The sequence below is a fragment of the Echiichthys vipera genome (assembly GCF_963691815.1).
Source record: "Echiichthys vipera genome assembly, chromosome: 5".
Classification (NCBI taxonomy): domain Eukaryota; kingdom Metazoa; phylum Chordata; class Actinopteri; order Perciformes; family Trachinidae; genus Echiichthys; species Echiichthys vipera.
The window spans coordinates 34,985,658-35,003,234 of NC_139830.1; positions in this window are offsets into that span (position 1 = coordinate 34,985,658).

Sequence of the window (17,577 nt, forward strand, 5' to 3'; positions counted from 1 at the left end):
ACAGATTTCACAATAGGCCTACTGTGACTCCAACGACGGTTGTCAAGACTCAATAGAGCACTAACGAAGTTGAAACCAACTTCCCACCAACAACTGCCACTCTAACGACGGCCGTTGGCACCTGGAGCACAAAGGGTTTCAGTAACATCGTCAGCCTTGTGAGAGGTTAAATACCTGGATCTCACACCAGTTAGTTGGACCAGTCCCAGCCTGGTCAGATGCGTACATGAACTGATGAAGCCTCTTGGATGGGAGGCGAAACGTCTTCCTAGACAAATAACCAAGTCCAGTTGTTTTTGACTGAAATAGCTTTGAGGATAACGATGACCTGGACAAATGAGAACATTCACAGGCTTATTGCACACCAACCGGGGTCGGCAACCCTTAAAATGGTGGGGGAACATGAAAGGTTGGCTCGGAAAATTGCAGATTACAGAAACCACCTACGGTTTAGTCTGAGATGCAAACAACAAAGGCTTACACCAACTAGCCTATGCTTGAATTCCACTATGTGGAGTGCATAGAGTGGAGAAAAATCATAGAAAGGGCTCAAAACCAACTCCTCGGTGAGATCTTACCCACCCAGAGAAGGAGGTCTTGGCCAAGGCATTGAACTTTGCCATGACACCAAAAGAGGTACCCGATGTGGAGTTGATTATGGCTACCGAATCGGCTATAAAGAAAAACAACCTTAATGGAACTGAGGCTAAACAGCTAAGGTTAAAAGTGTCAGCAGCGTTGTCCCAAGCTAAGGTCCCCCCATCCAACCTCACCATTGAGGAGAGAAAAGCAGCAACAGCACTGAGCAAAGACCACATCATCCCAATCATTCCAGCAGACAAGGGTAGATGCACAGTTGTTCTCAATACAACTCATTATCAGGCAAAGATCGCTGCACTACTAAGTGACTCTAACACTTATGAATCTCTGAAACAAGACCCTTCCAGTGGTTACAAAAAGAAGGTCATAGAGTGTCTACAGCAACTACAAAAAGAAGGAGTCATTAGCAAACCACAATATTACAGGCTTTACCCCCAGGACTCAACCCCCTACTTATATGGACTCCCAAAAATCCATAAAGAAGGGGCCCCGCTCAGGCCCATTGTCAGAAGCATAAACTCGGTCACTAATAACATTGCCAAGCATGTTGCCAATATTCTGGCACCACTGGTGGGCAACACCCCACGCCACATCCAAAACTCCATAGACTTTGTGAACAAAGTCCGAGACCTAAAAATGGATCCAGATGAAACCTTGGTATCCTACGACGTGACTTCCTTGTTCACCTGTATTTCAACCATGGAGGCCTTGGCCACAGTAAGAGAACGGCTCACACAGGACAACTCCTTAAACAACCGAAACAAATCTCAAACCAGACCACATTTGCCAACTTCTGGATTTGTGCCTGAATACCACATATTTCCAGTTTAATGGCATTTTTTACAGACAGAAACACGGCTGTGCCATGGGTTCACCAATATCCCCTATTGTGGCAAATCTGTACATGGAGGATGTAGAGGACAAGGCTTTGAACTCCTTCAAAGGAGTAACCCCAAGCCATTGGTTCAGATATGTGGACGACACATGGGTTAAAATCAAATCCAAAGAGGTGCAAACTTTTACTGATCATATAAACTCTGTGGAGAGAAACATCAAGTTCACCAGAGAAGAAGTCAATGACAATAGTTTGTCTTTCTTAGACTGTGACATCCATATGGAGAATGGCAGGAGCCTCCACATTGGGGTAGCGGCAGTAGCTCAGTCCATAGGTGACTTGGCTGGGAACCGTAGGTTCGCTGGTTCAAGTCCCTGTGTGGACCATGTATGGAGCGTGGACTGGTGGCTGGAGAGGTGCCAGTTCATCTCCTGGGCCCTGCCGAGCTGCTGTTGAGCAAGGCACAGAACCCCCAACTGCTCGGGGCGCTGGTCACTGGCAGCCCCCTCACTCTAACATCTCTCCTCAATTGCATGTATAGATCCTGGTTGTGCATGTGTGTATTTCGGGCCTGTGTGTGTAACATGTATGATAATAAGAGTGAAAATTGAATTTCCCCGTGTGGGATAAAAATAAAGTAATTCTTCTTCTATTCTTCTTAAAAACACCATCAGTGGTATGACTAGCTGTATCGTAGCTGCTATTGCCGCTACTCATCATTGATCGTGTTTGTCATAATTATTATCATTTTCATATTCTATCACCTTAGATGTGCTTGTTCCTACTATTCTGCTGTATTAACTGCCATAACATATGAGTCATATTCACATTACTATAGATATTGTTATTATTGTTACTATTGTTACTGTTACTGTTACTGTCACTTCCACTCTGGAAGTGTGTCTGTCTTTCTGTCTTTTGTCTGTCTTTGTGTTTTTATCGTTCTCTCTCCTTTTCTTCCTCCTCAACCAGTCAACACGGATGGCCGTCCTGCCTAGAGCTGGGTCTGTCAGACGTTCCTGCCTGTTATAGGGAAGGTTTTCGTTGCCACCGTACTCTACGGGGGAATTGTTGGGTCTGTGTTAATCTTAAATAAGTCATAGAGTGTGGTCTATACCTACTCTGTAAAGTGTCCTGAGATAACTTTTGTTATGATTTGGCACTATAAATAAAATTGAATTGAATTGAATATATGTGTATATAGAATATAATATAATAGAATAGAATAGAATAGAATTACTTTAATGATCCTAGACTGGGAAATTATTTTGTAACAGCAGTAGTGGGTCAGCAAATAAAAACTTTGTACATAACATGAATAGAACCCAAGATATACATAGTGTATATATACAGTGCACAGTGTGCTATAAACAATAAACAATAATAATATATACAACAAAATATGCAAAATATACTATTACAATAATAATATATACAAGAAAAAACAAACAAAAAAAAAAACAGTAGAGAGACCAGAGTTCTCTGTCAGGCAGTGGTGAGAGAGTTATTATAAAAAGTGATGGATTGTGGCAGGAAAGATTTCCTGAATCTGTTGCTACGACAGCGAAGCTTAAGCAGCCTTTTGGAGAAGTTGCTCCGCTGTCTGACCAGTGTGAGTTGGAGAGTGTGGAGAGGATTATCCATGATGGATCACAGTTTTTTCAGTGTCCTCCTCTCCACCACAGCCTCCAGAGTGTCCTGTTTGCAGCCAATCACAGAGCCAGCCTTCCTGATCAGTTTGTTGAGTCTGTTGGTGTCGCTGGCTCCAATGCTGCTTCCCCAACAAACCATAGCAAAGAAAACTACACTGGCCACCACAGAATGATAAAAGATCTCCAACATCTTGCTGCACACGTTGAAGGATCTCAGCTTCCTAAGTAAGTAAAGTCTGCTCATCCCCTTCTTGTAAACAGCTTCAGTGTTAGATCTCCAGTCCAGTCTGTGGTTGATGGTAACACCCAGGTACTTGTAATCCTCCACCGCCTCCACATCCTTTCCCAGAATGCACAGATGTTGGAAAGCCGTGTTCCTCTTTTTCCTGAAATCTATCACCATCTCTCTGGTCTTGCTGATGTTCATCCGCAGGTGATTCTGTCCAGTCCACCTCACAAAGTTGTCTACCAGTGTAATACTGAACGCCAGAGGAAGTCTTTTCTTCCGGTGGCCATCAAACTTTATAATTCATCTCCCCCTGGTCAGGTAAGGAACAGTGGAGACACTGTATCCTAAGAAAATGTCACTTTGTCACTTTATATCATCACTGCACCACTTTACACAGTTGTACTGTCACTTACTTAAGTGAGAAATGCTGCTATACTTTCCACTGTCACTTTATATCACCACTACATCACTTAATTTAGTGGTACTGTAACTTACTACTGCTACTCTTTACCGTGGTTTACTGTAACGTATCTCTGTAAAATGCTGCTACACTGTACTTTACTGTCACGGACTGTAACTTACTTCAGCAAGAAAGGCTGCTACACTTCACTGTACTTTACTGTAACTGACTGTAACTTACTCCAGTAAGAAAGGCTGCTACACTCCACTGTGCCATACTGTCACTTAGTTCTGTAGGAAATGCTGTTACATTTATAACACTGTTTTCACTTATCGCTCCTTACCACTTATTTAGTTTGTACTTATTTTATTTCAGTATGCTGCTAAACTGCACGCTGCGTATTGTTGTATATTGTATATACCTACGCTCAACCATAATGTCTTTTGCACTTTGTCACGCTTAGTTAATTGTTTGATTTATTTTATGTTAGCTTATTTTATTTGATTTATGTTTTTATGCTTATTGTTACTCTGATCCTTTCCCACCTTTGTATTGAAACTGTTGCACAATAATTTCCCTCGGGATAAATAAAGCTTCTTGAATCTTGAATCTGAATCAAAGTTGTCTACCAGTGCCCTGTACTCCTCCTCCTGTCCCTCACTTATACACCGAGTATAACAACAGCCGAGTCGTCAGAAAACTTTTGCAGGTGACACGACTCAGTGTTGTACTGAAAGTCAGTGGTGTATAAGGTGAACAGGAAAGGAGACAGTACAGTCCCCTGTGGAGCTCCTGTATCACTAACCACCACATCAGACAGAACACTGCTCATACGGACAAACTGCGGCCTGCTGTCAGGTAGTCAGTAATCAAGGAGATCATTGTGTCATCTACTCCCATCACCCGCAGCTTCTCCCCCAGTAGCAGTGGCTGAATGGTGTTAAAAGCACTAGAGAAATCAAAGAATGTGATTCTCACAGTACCTCCTCCACCATCCGGGTGCAAATGGGCTTGTAGCAGCAGGTAGATGACAGCATCATCAACTCCCAAGTGGGGCTGGTAAGCAAATTGCAGAGGGCCTAGCAGGGCTCTCACCTGCGGCCTCAGGTTGACCAAAACTAGTCTCTCCAGCACCTTCATGACGTAAGATGTGAGGGCCACTGGTCGATAGTGTTGTGGGAATTTGGGATATTTGTAATTCATAATCATAGTTTTGTCAGGTCAGACGCAGTTCAGTGTCTCCTCTGTCTCACCTTTTTAATGGATAATGCAAATAGCTAACTCATGATGATATAATGGCATATTTGTGCATCTGTACCCTGTGTTAGAGACCTTGTGATGAGAGAGGTTCAGAATGTTCAGAATTGTAATGTCTAAGGCATGTTTTTGTTTGGTCTAAAGACGTCACCCAACCAAGGCTATTCGCGTCCTGTCCTTCTCCCTAAAAGACTGTTTTGGAAATTTGGCAAATCGTCATTCCCTGCTAGACTCTAACTTGTGAGGATGTGGGGATGAACGTATTTTTGTCTGCAGAAGAAAATTCTTTGGCAAAATAAACCACAGAGAAAAAGCTGATCCTGTTTGTTGATCTTTATTGAAGAATCTATTTACACAACAATTTGGCGTCCCTGGGTGGGCACCCGGAGTGAGAGGCACAGGCTGGACAGGACTGACGGTGAAACCTGTGCACAGTGGAGTGAAGCTCCTTCCTCAACCTCGCCACAAATTCAGCTGAGAAGTGGGGGCCTAACGTCCAACAGCAGGAGTGTCCTCTCACTGCTGGTGCCCACTGAACTCGGTGGAGGATCTCTTCAATAATCTCCGGTGAGTTTCTTTTTGTTGGTGACGTCTAGGACAGGGTAAGAGTCCCTGAGCCGCAAATGGTTCGAGTCCATTTGTTTTTTTTGTTGACGTCTAGAGGACGAGGGTGCCACTCCCTCTTTGCAAATGGTTTGAGTCTATTTGTTTGTTTGTTGACGTCTAGAGGACGTCTGGATGATGAGTGTGCAGTCCCTCTTCCGCAAATGGTTCGAGTCCATTTGTTTGGTGGTTGACGTCTAGAGGACGTCCGGAGGACGAGGCTGAGAGTCCCTCTTCCGCAAATGGTTCAAGTCCATTTGTTTGTTTGTTGACGTCCAGAGGACGAGGGTTACCAGCCCCTCTTCCGCAAATGGTTCAAGTCCATTTGTTTGTGTGGTGACGTCCACTAGGGCCCTAGAAGACGAGGGTGCGGGACCCTCCTCTGCAAGAAGTTTGAGTCTTTCTGTTTTTTGACGTACAGTGAGAGTCTGTGCGAGGGCCTGCCAGCAGTCTGATCAGCTGCTCTCTTTTCAGTTCGAGTCTGATTAGTAGTACTGGTTTGTGAAAACGTTGTCTCACAGTTCGAGTCTGTGTGAGGTGAATTACAGCAACGATTCCGGTTAGCTCATGAGCAAAGTAAGAGGTGATTCCGGACAGTATGGTAGATATTTTGTTGTAAGTCTATATGTGCATTGTTCCCATGTGCGTCCCTTTTTTCTCTTTCCCTCTCTACCCCATCTTTGTGTGTGTGCGTTCATGTTCGACAGCTGTGGAAAGAGGAGAGTGTGTAAAGGCTTTTTTTTAGCTCAAGGTCACATCAACAGTACTATCCTCCCTTTCCTACGCGCTGAGGGAAGAGGGAGCATAAGATAATATAGGGAGAGATTGTTTTTACGGCAATAAATAACTAGAATCAAAATAAAGTAATTCAGTCAGTAGGGTGAAAACTCCGCTTGTGAAAACTCCTACAGGAATATATATATATGTATACTCATATAACCACTGCATGTATGATATGTAAAGCAACAATTAATAAGGTAACGTTACTGTCGAAAATAAATAAATATGTAGATCTGTAAAAAAAATCTGTAACCCATAGATATGTAGATCCATAAACTGGATTCTAGAAAATCTTTGAACGGGTAAAAACGGGTAAATCACTGACTGACCCACTTTTATCAAGGATGTTTGCATTGGAATGAATGTTGCAGGCCTGTGTGTGTGTGTGTGTGTGTGTGTGTGTGTGTGTGTGTGTGTGTGTGTGTGTGTGTGTGTGCGTATGTGTGTGCGTTCGTTTAAGACATGTTTTGACTGACCATATGACCAATTGAGATAATGTATGTGCCTTGGCAAACTGCTATCAGCATGTTGAGCAGCTGGCTTTCATGGTTCCGAGTAAAAAAAAAGGTTAAAATGACTCAGCTGTGATCCAAAAGAGAAAATTAGAAGAGAGGAAGAGGAAGGATACGAAGAGAGCTAGAAAGGAAAAGGAAGTGGAAAGGATAAGGAGGGAGGAAGAAGAGAGAGCTGAGGAAGAGAAAATTAGACGAGAGGAAGAGGAAAGGATACGAAGAGAGCTAGAAAGGAAAAGGAAGTGGAAAGGATAAGGAGGGAGGAAGAAGAGAGAGCTGAGGAAGAGAGAAGAAGACGAGAGGAAGAGGAAATGGTGAGAAGACAAGAAGAGGAGCATGAGGAAAAGAGCAGGCTTGAGGAGCAAGAAAGGAGGCAAAGGGAGGAAGGTGAAAGGATTAGAATGGAGGAGGAAAGGGTTCAGGAAGAGAGCAAGGAGACAAGAAGAGGAGCACAAATTAGCATAACTAACATAGCTAATGCTACGCTAATTAGCATTGAGCAAAATACCTAGCATATCAATTTAGACTGTGGGTTTTACCATAGACTAGCTTAGCATAACTAGCATAGCTAATGCTAAGCTAATTAGCATTGAGAAAAATAGCATATCAAAATTAGACTGTGGGTATTGTCATAACCTAAGTTAGCATTACCAATATAGCTAAAGCTAAACTAGCTAGCATTAAAGCTAAAGAGTTAACGGTTCAATTGGTTTCAATATCACTAATGACGAGCTTAGCATAACCAAGGTAAGCTCCAGTACATGAACAAAACTACGGTGAATCTTGCGTTGACCAATTAAAATTTTTGGCCACTGAGTGCGGTTTTCCCAATACAGGCAGTTTTAGTCTCAGACAATTGGATTCTGAAAAGTAACCTCAGGCAGAAGGAGAAAGATGACAGGGAAAAGCAAAAGAGCAGGAGGGGCAGAAGAAAGGAGTCTTTCAAAGTTGATTGGGCCGATGAGATAGCTGGCTACAGGAAGCCAGGCTGAGAGACAGAAGGCAGCAGACAGGCAGGGAAAGGGTAACCTCTCCTCCCCCTCCTTCTTCTCTGTGTCTTAAACTAGATGCGACCCTCGACCTCGACTCGGCTCCTCCGACCAGGCTGGCTCCCCAACCAGCCAACCAGCAGCAGGCTCAGCAGGCTCAGCCCCAGATCCAAGAGGCTGCCCAGTCTGCACCACAACCGCACCAACCACTCTACCCCCTTGACGACCTGGCTGCACTGGGGAGGGGGAGAGGTGGCCAGCCGGCCACCACGACAGGCAGATCCAGGGGAAGAGGCAGAGGACTCGGCCCCCGGCGATCGCGATCATCTACACAACTCACCTACGTGCACGAGCTGGCTCCCACTACAGCAGGAGCAAAAACCTGAACGGCGTGACGAACATGAAAAAACTGCCGCCCTGTTCCCCAAGGTCAAGGATGGAGGACAGAAATATGCAGCGGAGCTCCTGACTTTTTGCCAGCATTTCCGACCTACCACAAAGAGACAATCACCACAGAGGTCGTGAAAAAGGCAGAGGGCGTGGCCGAGGGCCAAGGGGGCGAGAAGCTATTTCATCTGCGGAAAGCATGGACACTGGCCAAACGACGACCCAGAGCGTGGACAATGGCAGACTAACCGCCAGGGATTCCGACACAGGGGCGATTGACACAGTTTAAATTCCGTACTTCAGGCTATTGAATGCTTAGAAAACACACACACATCACAAAACTTGCAGGAAATGTATGCTTCACTAAACTTTGCTGCCTATAATAATCTACCCACACTAACACTCACTGTTGCAGACGTACCCCTCACAACCCTAGTAGATCCTGGAGCGACAGGATCTGTAATACGACACACCGATTTCAAAACAACACCCAAAATGAGCAGGAGTTGTGTTAGAGATCTTATGTGTGTGTTAGGCATAAACATTAAGTCAGGCTTGAATGGCCTAACCATAATTAAAAATGATCTATACACTAAAACCTTTCTGACTTCTCCTGATAATGCGGCTACTTACCACTATCTATGGCTCCTCCCCCACTCGAGCCTCACTGCAGCACATTGTGCTGCACACATCTGCTTAAGGAAAGATATTCTATTTGAACAAACATGGTTTAAACAAAGTACTCTGTGTGACAGTTTAGAACTGCAATGCCTGTATTGGGATAACACACGCTGTGCAATTTCTGTGTGCCTGCCTAACGTTTCCTTTCAAGTGCCGCAGTTCCCGTATGTTTCCCTGATCAAAACACAGGAGCCGCAACAATCTGGAACCTTGGTTGACAAAATGCATCAAGGCGACCGGATGGAATCAAACAGCCGACCCCGCAACTGAGCATCATCAGGTTTAAAGGTTCATCGAGTAACAATTCAATTCAGTCGAGATTTAAACTTCAAAACCCAGAGGTATACTCTACATCACACTTCACTGCACCACACGGAAAGATAATGATTAATAATGTCACTGACGTACCAGAACTGAAACGAGTGCCACCGCAAATGTGGGCACAACACCGGCACAATGTAGGTTTGCTTAAAAAAACAAAACAAAAAAAAAACAACCTGTTGTAATCACCCCAAAATCCTTATAGGCCCTGCCAGCGACAGTATCCATTACGAAAAGAGGCTGTGGAGGGCATCAAATCGGTGTTTGAGGCCCTCCCCAGGCCAGGCATCATCGTCCCCTGTGAGAACTCACCAGTCCGCACGCCAGTATGTCCGGTGAAAAAAAAAAAAATGGCATCCACATACGCCAGACGAGTGAAGGGTTTGTCCAGGACTTGCAGGTGGTAAATGCAGCAATCCATGCACATGCCCCTACAGTATCAAATCCTCATACAATTCTTTCCACCTGAAAGTAAGTGGCTTTCTGTTATAGATTTGGCTAACGCTTTCTTTAGCGTCCCCATACACCCCGACAGCCAATATTGGTTTGCATTCACATTTTAAGGTAAAGCATCAAGTTTACCCGACTGTGTCAGGGGCTGTCGGAGTCTCCAACCATCCTCAACGCTACTCAGCATGAGAATTTATAGTCCTTAAGTCTGCCACAAAACAGCGCCTTGCTGGCACATGTAGATTAATGATTTGTTTTCCTACACAGGAGGCTTGCGTCGCGGACACGCTAGCCTTGCTTACACACATTATATCGCAAGAGGGGAAAATACTTTTCCAAAAGTGCATCTCTGCCATCCAAGAAATCCCAAAACCAATCACAAAGAAACAGGTTATGAGTTTTCTTGGCATGACATCATACTGTAGACAGTGGATCCCTGACTATGCAAGCATCGAGGCACCTTTGGCGGCCATTGCTCATGGTCAGGGTCTAGCAGCACGGGACAAAGTCGCTTGGACGCCCGATGCAAAAAAACATTCCACAATCTAAAGATAGCTCTACAGACACCACCCACTCTGGGCCTCCCAGATTGCAACCGGCCATTTACACAAACCGTTGATAAAAAGGGACACTACATGACCTCCGTCTTACTGAAGGATTACGGGGGGCAAAAAACAAAAAAACAAAAAAAAGGTTGCATACTTCTCATTCAAACTAGACCCTATGTCAGCCGGTCTCCCAGCCTGCCTTAGAGCTGTGGCAGCTGTGGAGAAGGCAGTCATAGCTTCTCGCGACATTGTCGGTTACTCTCCACTAACCTTGTTAGTCCCACATGCAGTCTTAATGATTTTGTTAGAGGAAAAAACCTCAAAAAATATGTCCTCCGCAAGATGGTTAAAATACAACACCATTCTGCTCGAACTGCTCAATATCACTGTACCGCGCTGCACTGTACTCAATACTGCCACGTTGCTCCCTACTTCTCAGAAACAGTAGCCCCATGACTGTGTGGCTATTATTAATGAAATCTGTTCCCCCAGACCTGATCTTCGCGAAACACCACTCACCAACCGCGACATGGAGCTTTTTGTGGGCTGCTCAGCATCAAGGGACCCGGGAAAAGGCCTTAACCAATCAGGTTTTGCAGTCACCACATTACACAAAACACTTTTGGCAGAACTTCTCCCGTCTAACTATTCAGCACAAGCCGCTGAGCTTGTGGCTATGACTGAAGCATGCAAATTGACTAGAGGTAAGACTGTCACTATTTTCACAGATAGCAGATATGCATGGGGGGTTTGCCACTCGTTTGGACAAATTTGGGCAAATCGAGATTTTCTCACTGCATCTGGCAAACCCATCACCCATCACAACTTGGTCGCTTCCCTCCTTGATGCTTTGCTGTTGCCACATCACATCGCCATATGTAATAGAAGAACATACTACCGCTGATAACACAACTTGCTATCACTTCCAGCCCGCTGTAACACCCTACGCAGAATTAAAAGAGCTGCAGAACAGAGCCACACCAAAAGAGAAATGGGTGTGGAAGCAGGCTGGCAGTGTGATGAAACTAAACGTTTGGTATGGGCCTAATGACAAGCCCTGTTTGCCGGATTTTTTGTTTCACCATTACGCTAAATTGACGCATGGTCGAGACCACGCGTCAAAAGAGGGGATGACACATGATATCCAAAGACATTGGATGACACGTGATATTTAAAGAAATTGGTTCACAACAATAGTCATTGAGGTCTGATGGTGTCGACTTCTTTGGAACAGGAATTAGGCAGGAAGTCTTCCAGAGCACTGGTATTCTCTCCTGACCAAGACTCAGAGGTGTTGTAGGACAGGAGACAGCTGGCTGGAACAAGTCTTCAGGATCCTGGATCCTGCAGCCTTATGCTGGTGGAGTCTCTCCAGCTGTCTCCTAACCTGGCCTGCAGTCACAGTCATGCGGGGGAGGCTGCTGGTGTCTTCAGTGGAGGACGAGGAGGTGAAGGTGGAGGAGGAGGAGAGGTGCTGCACAGGAGAGCTCACAGCAGGGGATTGAGGGGGGAGGGGAGGAAGCATTTGGGGAAGTGAGGGTGTGTTGGGGTCTGGAGGTGTCATGGAGACGACAGAAGGCTGTGAGCTGAACCTATTGAAGAATCTGTTCGGCTCGTTTGCCCTCTCCAGGCTGCCTGATGACTGTCTGCCGCTCACCTTACACCCAGTGATCTGCTTCATACCAGTCCACACATCCCTCACATTTTTCTGCTGGAGTTTGGCCTCCAGCTCCCTCCTGTAGACGTCTTTACAGGTCCTCAGCATATCCCTGAGTTCATGCTTCACTCTCCTCAGTTCTTCCCTGTCTCCAGACCTGAACGCCCTCTTCTTCTTGTTAAGAAGGGCTTTTAGGTCATTGGTGATCCACGGCTTATTTTTAGAGAAGCAGCTCACAGTCCGGGTTGGCATGGTGGTGTATTCACAGAACAAATTCGGTCGGTCATGCTGTCCTGATCCTCTCCATGTGGCTCAACAAGTGCATCCCAGTCTGTCGACTCAAAGCAGTCCTGTAGTGCGTCAGCAGCCTCCTATGTCCACCTCCTCACGCTCCTAGTGTGGACAGGCTGCCACTGAACAAGGGGAATATACTTAGGGGTCAGCAGAACCAGGTTGTGGTCAGATCTTCCAAGAGGGGGGAGAGCTGTGGGACTGTATGCATCCTTAGCATTTGCATACAACAGATCCAGTGTGTCACAGTCTCTAGTGGGGCAGTCAACATACTGGTGAAATGTTGGAAGGGTTTTATCCAGTGAGACGTGTAAAAATCCCCAATGATGACAATAAATGCGTTAGGATAAAGCGTCTGTATCTGGGCAACAGCGGAGTGGATGAAGTCACAGGCCAGCGCTGCATCAGCTGAAGGAGGAATGAACACACCGATAATGATGGCAGACGTGAATTCCCGGGGCAAATAATAAGGCCTCCTCCCCACAGTCAACAGTTCAATGTCCTGGGTACAGAAACGTTTCTTCACGTGAATGTGTCCGGGATTACACCACCTCTCAATCACGTACAGTGCAATCCCTCCTCCTTTTTTCTTTCCGCTGCTTGTCACGTCCCTTTCTGCCCGAACAGTGCTGAAACCGGGAATCGCCACGCTGTGGTCCGGGATGTGTGAGTGAAACCATGTCTACGTGAAACACAACACACTGCACTCACGATATTCCCTCTGAGGCTTTATCAGCGCGGCAAGCTCGTCCGTCTTGTTCCCCAGAGACCTCACGTTTCCCATGACGATCGCCGGTACAGCCGGTCTGTGTCTCCTCCTCTTCACCCTCCGTTTCACTCCAGCTCTGCCGCCACGACGTCTCCTCCGCAGCTCCTTCAGGACCTCAGGTCTGGCTCCAGGCAGCAGTACAGGTTCACACAGCGCAATCAGCTGGTCGCGTGTGTGAACAATGCGCTCAGTGATGTGCTCCTGACCCGCCGTAGCTAGGGTTAGCAAAACCATCACAAAAACAAAAACAACACAAAAAGTGCCGTGAAAGTTCAAAAAAAGAAAAAAAAGAAAGGTGTTCGTCCTCTCCCAGTCTCCGGAGAAGGGTCACCTTCTGCAATATCAGAATAGATGAAATTAAATAATGATAAAGAAGTAAAACAAAATAAAAAAAATAAAAATGGAATAAAATAAACATAAAATGCAACTTTAAAATTCTACTACAACTTAATAATCCGAACATTAATTCACGCAGATTTTAAAATGTATCATCATGGCAGTGGTTTAGAAAAGTAAGTTGAGAATTTAAAATATAAAATATAGGAGTAAAAAGAAAGAAAGAAAAGAAAAAAACAACAAAAAAAAAACAAAACAAAAACAATTATTTGATGCTGTAGTGTTTACAGATATTTTAGTTAGACAAGTTGACTGACCTAGATAAGGGCCGGATGGTGATACTGAACAAACACAAGTCTGTGCATAGATACTTGTCATAATTGGCATAATATGCATGAACTTGTCCTGATCGCCAAATTTCAGGATAAACAGAGCATGAATGTTGCATTTTGTCCTTTGTTCAGAGTGACAGTCTTGGTGGGTTTGTAGGTGTAAGCTTCTGTCAGCATCGCTGACCATGAAAGGAACAGCATCAGGTGGTGCATGATGCAGTTGAAAGAAAATGGTTCTGTGCCTCTAATTGGTGTGTGTTGAATTCACGGAGTTATCCCTCATGTTGTCCTCTCGCTATTCGTTCTTGCGTTGTCCGGGTTGACAGCTGAGTCCCTCTGTTGGTTCGGGAACCTTCCTGCAGTGGCTGGTGTGTATCCACGTTGTTCTTTCAGCAATCTTCACAGCGGTATGTGTTGTCAGGAGTACTTGGAATGGACCTCGCCAGCGTTTGGAATTCCAATGTTTCCTTCTCAGGTCCTTTATCACCACGCTGGAAGTCATGGAGCGATGTGGAAGCTGGCGGTGGAAGGGCTGACTTCACCTGTCTTATGTGTTGCACAAATCATACATGATTGACAAAACTTCTGCACATAAGCTGATAATCCTTTGGTGAACCAATAGCGGGTTATGGCATCCAACATTCCCCCTTTTGACACATGGTCCAATCCATGTGTCAACTTTGCAAAGTGAGGAAAGAAATGTTTAGGTAGACATGGTTTGTTATCAGGCCCTTGCCACACTGCGTCTTTCTGTGTGGCACCGCATCGTTTTCACAGCGTCTTTTCCTCTGGTGTGGCAAAGGTCAGTAATGCTTCATGGGAGCTGGGTATAGAGGCTGGAGTTGAAACAAACAAAGCATTAAGGATAATGGGTTGGAGTGCTGCTCTTTTTGCAGCAGTATCAGCTCTTGCGTTCCCTAGGGAGATAGGGTCAGAGTTGTTAGTATGAGCAAGACATTTACAAACAGCAATTGAGGTTGGGAGCAAAATGGCATCTAGAAGAGCTGCAACTTTGTCATGATTGAGAATGGGTTTCTCGTCAGTTTTTAAGAATTATCTGTGTTTCCACAGAGTGCCGAAATCGTGTACAACACCAAATGCATATCTGGAGTCAGTGTAAATAGTTCCGCATTTGTTTCTTGCCAGTTTGCATGCCTGTGTCAATGCTATCAGTTCTGCTGCTTGTGCAGAGTAGTGAGAAGGAAGTGAGTCTGAGAAGAGAGTTTCATGGTTAGTGACAACAGCAAATCCCACTCTGTTGTGACCGGTTTGGGGGTCACGTGAGGCAGATCCATCTACAAAAACAACCAAATCAGGGTTAGTTAATGGGGTTTCTTGTAGATCTGGTTTTGGAGAGCAAACCTGTTGGAGGACAGCAACACAATTATGTTCCGGTCCGTCGTCAGGCGTAGAGAGGAGAGTGGCAGGGTTTAAAACATTGCATCTTTTGACAGTGATGTTAGACATTTCTAAAAGCAGAGTGTTATATATGAGCCATCTTGCTGTGGAGAGGTGAGAAGTTTTTTTTTTGTTCAAGTAAAATCATGGACACAGCATGTGGGACCAGGAGGGTTACATCAGAGTAACCCACAATGTCTCTGGATGCCATAACTGCCTTTTTCTACAGCAGCAACAGCTCTGAGACATCTTGGGAGGCCTGCAGCCACAGGATCCAGTTTGGAAGAAAAGTAAGCTACGGGACGTAAAGGGGTTTTCGCACTGGAGAGTCATCACAGGGGATAATTACTCCTGCTGCTTTAAGAGACTCCAAAACTGGCGTTATGCCATCGATGGCTTCTTGTTTGAGTGGATTGAGACTTGCAAGGTCTAAAGTCAGATTTTGGAGTTATGACAACAGGTTCACAGTTTTGGATGAGGCCAACATCATACTTATTAATAGCCCAAAGTGTCTTAGGGACTTCCTGTAGGGCGGTGATAGTTGCAGCTTATTTTTCAGACAAAAAAAAGAAAAAGATTTAGAAGTGCTTTCGGGTACCAGCTGGATTGTTTTCGTAGTGTGCACAACAGGTGTTAAACCTTTACAATAACACTGCAGTGTTGGTGAAAAAGGCCTAATCTGCACATTAAATCTCTGCCCATGAGATTAATGGGACAGACTTCAGAGAGTAAAAATGCATGTTTGAAACCTGTATATGTTCCATCCTCACATTTGAGTGGGACAGTAATGTCCTCTCTGATTGTTTGACCTGATGAACCAACAGAGTATACATGCTTTCCACTCAGTCTTGGTTTTGTAGTGAGTTCTAGAGCTCTTATCACTGAATGTGTGGCTCCTGAATCAACTAAGAATACAACATCTTGTTCAGCAATGGTCAATGTATGTTTGGGAAACCTTTTGAAATGATCAGATGTGTATTGAACATATGTTAAAGCAATTGTGTCTGAGCTCTCAATAGATTGTGTGTCAACATGTGTGTGTGAGTGTGGTGCCGTACCTCCTTCTGGTTTTACATGTTGGTTGGGCCTGTCAGCAGGAGTCCATCTCTCGCCGACAACCCCCGACCACCCTCAGTCTGATGTCTGTGGAACTGATGATTTTGGTGTGAGACATTCACGTCTCCAATGTCCAGATTGGCCACAGCGGTAACAGATGTCATCAAGACGTCTTCTTGCAGATCTGTTAGCATTATTTTTCCAGTTGTTGTCTTGGCTGTGTATTCTTTGTCTGTGTTCACGCTGTGGCTGTCTGTAGTCTCGGGCTGTGTTATACATGGACATTGCTGCCATGTGAAGTTCTTATTGAGTTGTTTCTTCTTTTGTTTGTCCGAAGAATCTTTTGTTTGAACAGACGCATCTGGATGGGCTGCTCCCGAACTTGTTTGTTGTGTCATGCTGAAGGGATCTGTTCTTCTTCTCTCGTCAGCTGTTGTAGCGTTGTATGGTGGTGGAGCTGAAGGGTGGTTCGGTGGTTGCCGTAGAGGCATGGGTCCAGCTTCAAGGCCGCCAACCGTGGAAACAAAGGGAAGAAACCTGCGGGTCTGATGTTCTTTTTGTGTTTAAATCTTGTTTTTCATTTGTTTCAGTTATTTCCTCTAATACTAATATAGTTTTTAAACTGAGAGACCCCCCTATTGGGAATCCAAACTCAGCTGTCCAGACATTTAAATATTTTAGAGTTTTATCCCCATATTTCTTTCTCATTACATCCACAATTGCCCCTCCGGAGGTCCTGCCTCAACAGAGCCTAAGACAAGAAGACAAGAAGTTAGAATGTCAATATTTCAATGCTCACCAGATAAATTTCGCTGACTTATTGTCCGCGGGATTCCAGCAGGGACAATCTGGGGCGTCTGCGGTCAGTCCTCCCTCAGAAGAGATTTTGAGGTTAGAGGCTGAAAAGCTTTGCTTTTCCAGGATGGCCTATCCCTGTCCGCGTTCCGTCCCAGACGATCACCTGTGGAATCCCACTTCTGACACCAAATTGTCGTGGAAATTTTCTGCTCTTGGTGAAGAATGAAATAACGAATTCTTGCCGGCCGACAAAGTTTATTTTCTTTGCAAAGAAAAGGTCAATCAACATGCGAGCGGCTCAAATGAGGAAAGACAGTGAGCATGAAGAAACGTTGAACATTTATACCTGAGGGAAAGCCCACCCCTTGAATGTGTATTACATCCTTTGTCTACTGTGGGGTTGACCAGCCCAGACATCCTGTGGTTTGATCAAGAGGTCTAGTCAACGCGGTTCACACTCTTGTCCTTTCACAGACATCCTGCCGTATAATTAAGAGGTCTGATCAACACAGTTCAGAATGCAAAAGGGTTGAATACATCACGAGACAGTGAGCGGTTGACTGTCTCAGAAACTTGAAATGCCATTACAAGGTCTAGACATTAAAATACACAAATGGGTAGAAAAGAAAAAGAGATCTGATATCTTGGGGGGAAAACCTTCAGTTCTGCTGTCTGAAAGGCTTCTCAAGGAAAAAG